Raw genomic sequence first — 9,006 nt, forward strand, 5'->3', positions numbered from 1 at the left:
GGAGAAGGCGCCACCAGGACCAGCCGCGTGGAAAGCGAAAGGCGGCCGGGTCACTTTCGCTTTCGTTTTCGCTCTCGCTTCCCGATTGCGCAGGGCGAGCGGAAGGCTCCGTCGAATCCCAGGGCTGGGGCGGAGACCTTGGAGGTCGTCTAGTCCAGCCCGCTCCTGCTCCAGCAGGAGAACGGAGTCGAATCCGCTTTCGCTTTCGTTTTCGCTCTCGCTTCCCGATTGCGCAGGGCGAGCGGAAGGCTCCGTCGAATCCCAGGGCTGGGGCGGAGACCTTGGAGGTCGTCTAGTCCAGCCCGCTCCTGCTCCAGCAGGAGAACGGAGTCGAATCTCTTTAAAAAACCTCCCGGGGTGGAAGCCCCCCCTCCCGCGACTTCCCAAGGGGAGCGGTCCCACTCGCGGAGGAAGGCTTCTCACGGTCAGGAAATGCCTCCTTAGTTCCACGTGGATTCGTCTCCACTCTCTCTCTCTCTCTCTTTGTGGCATCCCTCAAATATTGGAAGACTGCTGTTCCCCTCTCTCCCTCTTTTTCTCTTCTCTCTTTCCCTCTCTCCTTCCCCCCTCTTTCCTCTCTCCCATTCTCCCTCCCTTTCTCGCTCTCCCTCCCTCTTTCTCTCTCCCTTTTTCTCCTTCCCTCTCTCTTTCCCTTCCTGCTTCCTCTCCCTCCCTCTATCTATCATCAGTGAACGACTTGCCTTGTGGAGTTGTGGGCATTCCATAACTCAAAAGATTTGGACAACCCTTCCTTCCTTCCTTCCTTCCTTCCTTCCTTCCTTCCTTCCTTCCTTCCTTCCTACCTACCTACCTACCTACCTACCTACCTACCTATCTATCAAATATCCATCTTTCTTTCTCCCTCCCTATCTATCTCTATTATCTATCATCCATCCAACTGTCTATCATCTATCTAGATAAATAAGATAGATAATTATATATATATGTATGTATGTATGTATATATATATATATATGTATGTGTGTGTGTGTGTGTGTGTGTGTGTGTGTTTTATTTGTGCTGATAAATAAATAAAGGGAGACTAGTATAGATCTATTTCAAGCTATTTAGCTCTCATCAGCTAGCCATACCCTTACTGGGATTTGAACCTGGGCTATATTACATACTAGGCAGACATCTTAGCCATTAGGTCACAGGCTCTTATCCGTTATCAGTGAAGCCAGAGTGAAAGGTATCTATTAGATTTTTACAACCCCTGGTAAGCCCCAATTATGGGAGGAAGCTAACTGCTTCCATCATCTGTCAATCGGCTAGTCACAAGAGTCCATCACATTAGATTAAATATATATATATATATATATATGTATATCTGTTTGCCTATCATCTCTCTATTATCTATATATCCATCTATCCATCCATCCATCCATCCATCCATCCATCTATCAACCAACCCACCCTCCCTCCCTCCATCCCTCCCTCCCTCCCTCCCTCTCTCTCTCTCTCTCTCTCTCTCTCTCTCTTGTACTGTGTTTCCCCGAAAATAAGTGCTTGGCCTTATTTTGGGGGAGGTCTTATTATTTTTGGGGTGCAGGAGGCAGCAAGTGTGGTCACTTCATGGCTGCTCCTGTGTTGCAATATTTTCAGGGAGGGATTATTTTTTAGGTGGGGGAGGGGCGGCTTATATGAGCACATGGGCTCAAAAGCCCGATTGGTCTTATTATCCAGGGAGGTGTTATTTTCAGGGGAACAGGGTAGAAATCCTGACTTTGCTGGTGGGGGATACCGCATCTCTGTCACCCCCAAAATACATAGAAGCCGCCTTTTCTATTTTGTGGCTACCTCTGGTTAAAGCTCCTGGGGCTAATTGAAGGCATGGAGGAGAAGCCGGCCACCCTGATGGGGCTTCCTAAGAGGAGCCGAGGTGGCGCAGTGGTTCGGGTGCAGCACTGCAGGCCACTTCAGCTGACTGTTATCTGCAGTTCAGTGGTTCTAATCTCACCAGGCTCAAGGTTGACTCAGCCTTCCATCCTTCCGAGGTGGCTGAAATGAGGAGCCGGATTGTTGTTGGGGGCGATATGCTGACTCTGTAAACCGCTTAGAGAGGGCTGAAAGCCCTATGAAGCGGTATATAAGTCTAACTGCTATTGCTATTGCTTATAGAGTGCAGCACTGCAGGCCACTTCAGCTGACTGCTATCTGCAGTTCAGCGGTTCTAATCTCACTGGCTCAAGGTTGACTCAGCCTTCCATCCTTCTGAGGTGGGTGAAATGAGGACCCAGACTGTGGGGGCAATATGCTGACTCTGTAAACCGCTTAGAGAGGACTGAAAGCCCTATGAAGCGGTATATAAGTCTAACTGCTATTGCTATTGCTATAGAGTGCAGCACTGCAGGCCACTTCAGCTGACTGCTATCTGCAGTTCGGCGGTTCAAATCTCACCGGCTCAGGGTTGACTCAGCCTTCCATCCTTCCGAGGTGGGTGAAATGAGGACCCGGATTGTTGTTGGGGGCGATATGCTGACTCTGTAAATCGCTTAGAGAGGGCTGAAAGCCCCATGAAGCGGTACATAAGTCTAACTGCTATTGCTATTGCTATTCCTTGCCAGCAAGTCCTTCCCACTGCCTGAAGGCCACCGTCCAATTATGGACAGCACGCCCAACCGCTATCTTGGAGTCAGTTGGAGGGAAGGAGGGAAGGAAAATTCCCGCCCGCCCGTTGCAAAACCTTAGACTGCGTTCGCGCAGGACACTTGACCTTGGGTGTGTGTTTACACAATGCGTCAAATAACTGTAAATTAATTCAGTGGGTTAAAGTTGTTGAGCTGCGTAGCCAAGCACATTTTGGAGAAAGGGGTAAAGAGAAAGTGGAAGTGTTTTTTCCTACAAAGTGCTGCGTGCGGTTAAAAAAAAAAGAGTTTTGTTTTGCTTTTTGAAATATTAAAAAAAAAACCTTTTCATAAATCAAACCTTATTTCTTTGTTTGTTTTTATTTGATTGCGATAGCTGCCTATCTCAGCAAACAACTCTTGGGAGTCCCAGTTTTAACTTCATGGCTGCAGCAACAACAATAATAATATTTTGTAAATTTAAATGCTGCTCGGTGCCGAGAGTTTGTGGGTGGTTTGTTCTTTGGTTCTGCTTTTTCTTCTTGTTGTTGGATTTGCTTTATTAAGAAGCAAAAAACAACCAGGAAAATCCTGAAAAAAAACTGCGCAGCCTGCCATATACAGCATGTTCTCGGAATAAATCTGCTAAGTCAGTGTTTCTCAACCTTGGCAACTTGAAGATGTCCGGACTTCAACTCCCAGAATTCCCCAGCCAGCATTCGCTGGCTGGGGAATTCTGGGAGTTGAAGTCCGGACATCTTCAAGTTGCCAAGGTTGAGAAACACTGTGCTAAGTTATGCTGTGGCCAACTGAATTTTTGACCCTTTGATCGTTGGCCTTGCGTTGTCTAACAACAGCTGGTTGGCCCAACATTGCTGCCACAGTGAGAGGGTCAGCATAATAAATTGAATGAAAGAAAAAAAGAAAGAAAGAAAGAAAGAAAGAAAGAAAGAAAAGAAAAGAAAAGAGAAAGAAAGAAAGAGGAAGGAAGAAAAAGAAAGAGGAAAGAGAAAAAGAGGGGGAGGGGAGGAGGAGGAGAGAGGAAGGAAACAAAGGAAGAACAAGAAAGGAAGGAAGGAAGAAGAAAGGGGAGGGGAGGAGAAGCAGGAGTGGAAGGAAGGAAGAAAAAGAAAAGGAAAAAGAGAAGGAGGGGAAAGGATGGGAGAGAGGAGAGGAAGGAAACAAGAAAGGAAGAAAAAGAAGAAGGAAGTGAAAGGGAGGGGGAAGGGAGGAGTGGAAGGAAGGAAGGAAGAAAAAGAAAGAAAGAAAAGAGAAAAAGAGAGGAGGAGAGAGGAGAGGAAGGAAACAAGAAAGAAAGAAAAACAAAGAAAGAAGAAAGGAAATAAAGAAAGAAAGAGGAAGGAAGAAAAAGAAAGAAAAGAGAAAAAGGGGGAGGGGAGAGGAGGAGGAGAGAGGAAGGAAACAAAGGAAGAACAAGAAAGGAAGGAAGAGGAAAGGAGAGGGGAGGGGAGGAGAAGCAGGAGTGGAAGGAAGGAAGAAAAAGAAAGAGAAGGAAAAAGAAGGAGGGAAAAGGATGGAAGAGAGGAGAGGAAGGAAACAAGAAAGGAAGAAAAAGAAAAAGGAAGGAAGTGAAAGGGAGGGGGGAGAGGAGGAGTGGAATGAAGGAAGGAAGAAAAAGAAAGAAAGAAAAAAGAGGAGAGAGAAGAGGAAGGAAACAAGAAAGAAAGAAGAAAGGAAAGAAAAAGAGGAAGGAAGAAAAAGAAAGAAAAAGAGAAAAAGAGGGGGAGGGGAGAGGAGGAGAGAGGAAGGAAACAAAGGAAGAACAAGGAAGGAAGGAAGGAAGAGGAAAAGGGAGGGGAGAGGAGGAGAAGCAGGAGAGGAAGGAAGAAAAGGAAAAAGAAGGAGGGGAAAGGATTGGAGAGAGGAGAGGAAGGAAACAAGAAAGGAAGAAAAAGAAGAAGGAAGTGAAAGGGAGGGGAGGAGTGGAAGGAAGGAAGAAAAAGAAAGAAAGAAGAGAAAAAGAGAGGGGGAGGGGAGAGGAGGAGGAGAGAGAGGAGAGGAAGGAAACAAGAAAGAAAGAAAGAGAAAGAAAGAAATTCACGTATCCTGTTCTGCTGCCGATTCTTTGAAATTTCATTCTCAGCCCTGATCAGGTTGACCTCATCCTACCCCACCCCATCCTGCCAGCCTTTTGCAAAGCTGTCAAGATGTGGTTGTGTTTGGGGGGGGGGGGCACACGCAGAATGTCAGTAAAAGCCCGTGAGATGGTTATTTTAATCATTGTTTAGCTTGGATCTTGGCTGCCAGTCGAGTGTTTATCTCTCTGTTTGTCTCGTGGAGAGCAACTGATGGAGGGAAGCCGGCGCCACCAAGGCGTAAATTGAATAAACGAAATAACCCCTTGCACGGATATCTACTCCTCTTATCATTTGAATTAAATCCATTTTCTTAACCATCTAATCTGGGTTAAGAGAGAGGCTGTAACAGCCCAGGGAATCGTGGTTTGATGGCTCAGGGTGGTTTCTTTTGATATCCCTTCCCCATGCTTTTAGGATTTCCAAGTTTGGAAGAGGTCTTCTACTATCGGAGCCACGCTGACTCCTCCTCGCTGGTGTACAAATATAAGTAGTCCTCCTTTTACAACATTTAGTGACCGTTCAAACTTACGACGGCCCTGGAAAAAGTGACTTGCGCTCGTTCTCAAACTTACAATCATTGCAGGGCTCCGTGGTCACGTGATCAAAATTCAGGAGCGTGGGCACTGACTCACATTAAATGACGGTCACAATGTCCCGTGTGTGTGTGTGTGTGTGTGTTGTCTTGTGATTCCCCATGTTCCTAACTTAACCAACTGCAGTGATTCCCTTAACAGCGGTGGCAAGAACGGTCATAAAATGGGGCCAAAATTCACTTCACTGTCTCATCCTCGATTGGGGTCGTAGGTCGAGGACTACCTGTGACATGAAATAAATCCCTGGAACTACCCAATCTGTCAGAGGAGACTTCCTCAGGGGTCAATGCGTCCTGCAAACTCAACTGTCAGATCTTTAGCCGAGGTGATTAATGGTGTTGTTGTGTAAAGGCAGTTGTTGCAGTCTTATAGCAATAGCAATAGCAGTTAGACTTATATACCGCTTCATAGGGCTTTCAGCCCTCTCTAAGTGGTTTACAGAGTCAGCATATTGCCCCCAACAACAATCCGGGTCCTCATTTTACCCACCTCGGAAGGATGGAAGGCTGAGTCAACCCTGAGCCGGTGAGATTTGAACCGCCGAACTGCAGATAACAGTCAGCTGAAGTGGCCTGCAGTACTGCACCCTAACCACTGAGCCACCTCGGCTCTTTCATCTTATCAGGTTGAATTGTCCATTTATTTATTTGAAGTGTCTCTTGTCCCTCTTCGACCAGTAAGGGATTGAAAAAAAAATACATATATGTATACTGTGAGTGATGTAATGAAAACAAGAATCAACGAACAAAGAAAAATGTATATTAAATGTTTTTCCGCTGGCATTTGCCCCCAGCAAGATTGGCGAAAACGTTTCCAAGCAGAACAGCGGAATGCTGGAAATGTAAAAAGAGGCTAGGAACATACTACCACATGTGGTGGTTTTGCCGAAATGCAAAGAAATATTGGACAGGGATAAGAAAATGGCTGGAGGAAATTAAACAACAAATAAACTCAAAACTGGAACTAGCAATAGTAATAGCAATAGCAATTAAGACTTATATACTGCTTCATAGGGCTTTCAGCCCTCTCTAAGTGGTTTACAGAGTCAGCATATCGCCCCCACAGTCTGGGTCCTCATTTCACCCACCTCGGAAGGATGGAAGGCTGAGTCAACCTTGAGCCAGTGAGATTTGAACCGCCGAACTGCAGATAACAGTCAGCTGAAGTGGCCTGCAGTACTGCACCCTAACCACTGCGCCACCTCGGCTCTTATCTTATCACATGGACAGCCAACCATTGGTAGATTCTCCTGGCCGCCAGCAAACCAGGTTCTGCTGGGTTGTGCAATGAAACCGTCACAAGATCATGGGTGCACAACATGATCGCGTCCGTGGTCACGTTCTGATCTGGGCTTGCTGAGAACGCAGAAGCCACAATCTTAGTCCCTCTTTTATTTAGACGGCTGGGAATTATGGTCATTCGCAGCCCGTAATGATTCAGAAACAGTCCAGGAGGAGTTGGACAGATGTCTGCTCGAGTTGCCACAGCCTTTCAGGGGAATGTTGATAAGCGCCCACCTTAAGCGCCCTTGAAACGCTGCGGGAGACTTAACCAATTACCTCCAATAGACCGATTAGATCCCACAGATTAGGCCTCCTCCGAATTCCATCCGCCGGCCAATGCCGACTGGCGACTACCCGGAGGAGAGCCTTCTCTGTGGCTGCTCCGACCCTTTGGAACGAACTCCCCGTGGAGATTCGAACCCTCACCACCCTCCAGGCCTTCCGCAAAGCCCTTAAAACCTGGCTGTTCCGACAGGCCTGGGGCTAAAGAGCTGTTGCCCCCCTCCTCGAATGATATGGCTGTTGTGTGCTTTTAAATTGTGTATTGTTTTGTTCGTCTTTTTATCCCTTATCTGTGTCCCCCTTCCCTGACTTGGATTGTGAGCCGCCCTGAGTCCCCTTCGGGGGAAAAGGGCGGCATATAAATGAAATAAAATCAAAATCAAATCAAAGCAAATCAACTGCCAATTAGATTTGCAAGGCCAAACGTAGCACAGAGTCAAACAGGACCTCTCAGAGCTTGAACCGACCAGGACGAACAAAATTGCTTCCTGCAAAAGCTCACGTCCCATTCGCTCCTCCTTTATGTCTTATGGGAGTGGCCAATTGTCTCCAAGCCTTACTCCTGAGTCGACCCTGTTTTCTTAACGGTTCTTGCCTTCTGCCCATGCGCACACTCGGAACAGGCTCCCCCTGTTCTTCTGCCTCCCTGATGTCTGACTCCAAAGGCAGCTGATAACTGTCGGACGGCCCTGGACCCCTCTCTGCCTCCGACGCAGAGCCCTCACCCGAGCCTTCCCCAGACTCCAGGACTGGCCCAGGTTCCTCCCCAACCTCCTCACTGTCCAACTCCTCTGCCAGCTCTGCGGGCCGTCGACGAGCACAACAGGTCAGCCTGCCTCGTTATGGACCTTTCTGAACTCCAGATGTTTGTCTTGGCCAGCGACAGACTGTCTCCTGGACAGCTGGGCTCCAACCGGACAGTATTACTAAATGAATAAATACTTTCTTTATTTACGAATTCTACCTACCGCCCGTTTCACTATCCAGAGTTAACCCTGGGTGGCTTGCCGTGAGATAAAAGCATAAACATAGGAGCATTAAAATTTACAGCTGCCCAGAAAACCCCAAGAGATTCATCCCCATGTAATGCGAGAATGATTGTTGTGTTAAATTGTATTCCTGATCTGTTGCAACCCTGCCTGGATATTCTGGATGCAAGGCTGTGCTCACAATTTCCTGATAGGGAGAACAATTAACCAGTGGAACAGCCCGCCACTAGAAGTTGTGGGTGCTCCAACCCTGGAGGTTTTCAAGAAAGATTGAACAACCATTTGTCCAGAATGGTATAGGGTTTTCAGCCTGAGCAGGGGGGTTGGTCTAGAAGACCTCCAAGGTCCCTTCGAACTCTGTTCTTCTTTTAAGGGGTATGATAACAATCTTCCAGTATTTGAGGGGCTGCCCCAAAGAAGAGGGGGGTCAAGCTATTCTCCAAAGCCCCCAAAGGCAGGACGAGAAGCAATGGGTGGAAACTAATCAAGGAGAGAGGCAACCTGGAACTAAGGAGAAATTTCATGAGAGTGAGGACAATCCATGGAACAGTTTCCTTCCAGAAGTTGATGTCAGCTTCTGCTTTGCTGTCGCTTCAGCTGCCATGAAACGGGGAGGGAGGGCCTGGTATTTGGGAGGGGTTACTCGATGTGCTGGAGGAATGTTCTGGAGTTCTCTGGATGATCAGACTACGCACACGTGGGTGTTTCCCGCCAGGACTAACGGCACCGACATTCCATCTTCGTGATGCCTTTTGAAGTTATCTCACACCTGACACTTGGAAGACTTATGATTGGACTGAGACTATGATGCCAAGGGGTGGGGAATGGGCTATTCTATATATCAACTGCTTTCGCGCCTAAATAATCAGACTTCGCTATGCACTGCCCTTTATCCATTTTTTATTAGTAAAAGTACATTTGATTTCTACGCATGGAGTCTCATGGTCTTTCTTTCCTAATTAATCAATGGAGAGGAGCTGACAGTTGTGGACGCTGGAGTTTTTAAAGAAGAGATGGGACAACCGTTGGTCTGGTATCCCCCTTGAACAGGGGGTTGGACTAGAAGACCTCCCTTCCATCCTGGTTAAATGATTGATTCAGAAGATGCATACATGAGAGCAGTCTTCCAATATTTGCCACAGAGAAGAAGGGACCCATCTGTTTTATAAAGCAGGGGGTCTCCAACCTTGGCA

Source organism: Thamnophis sirtalis, unplaced genomic scaffold (assembly GCF_051295495.1).
Source record: "Thamnophis sirtalis isolate CommonGarterSnake01/CBP01778 unplaced genomic scaffold, rThaSir2_p1.2 scaffold_7, whole genome shotgun sequence".
Classification (NCBI taxonomy): domain Eukaryota; kingdom Metazoa; phylum Chordata; class Lepidosauria; order Squamata; family Natricidae; genus Thamnophis; species Thamnophis sirtalis.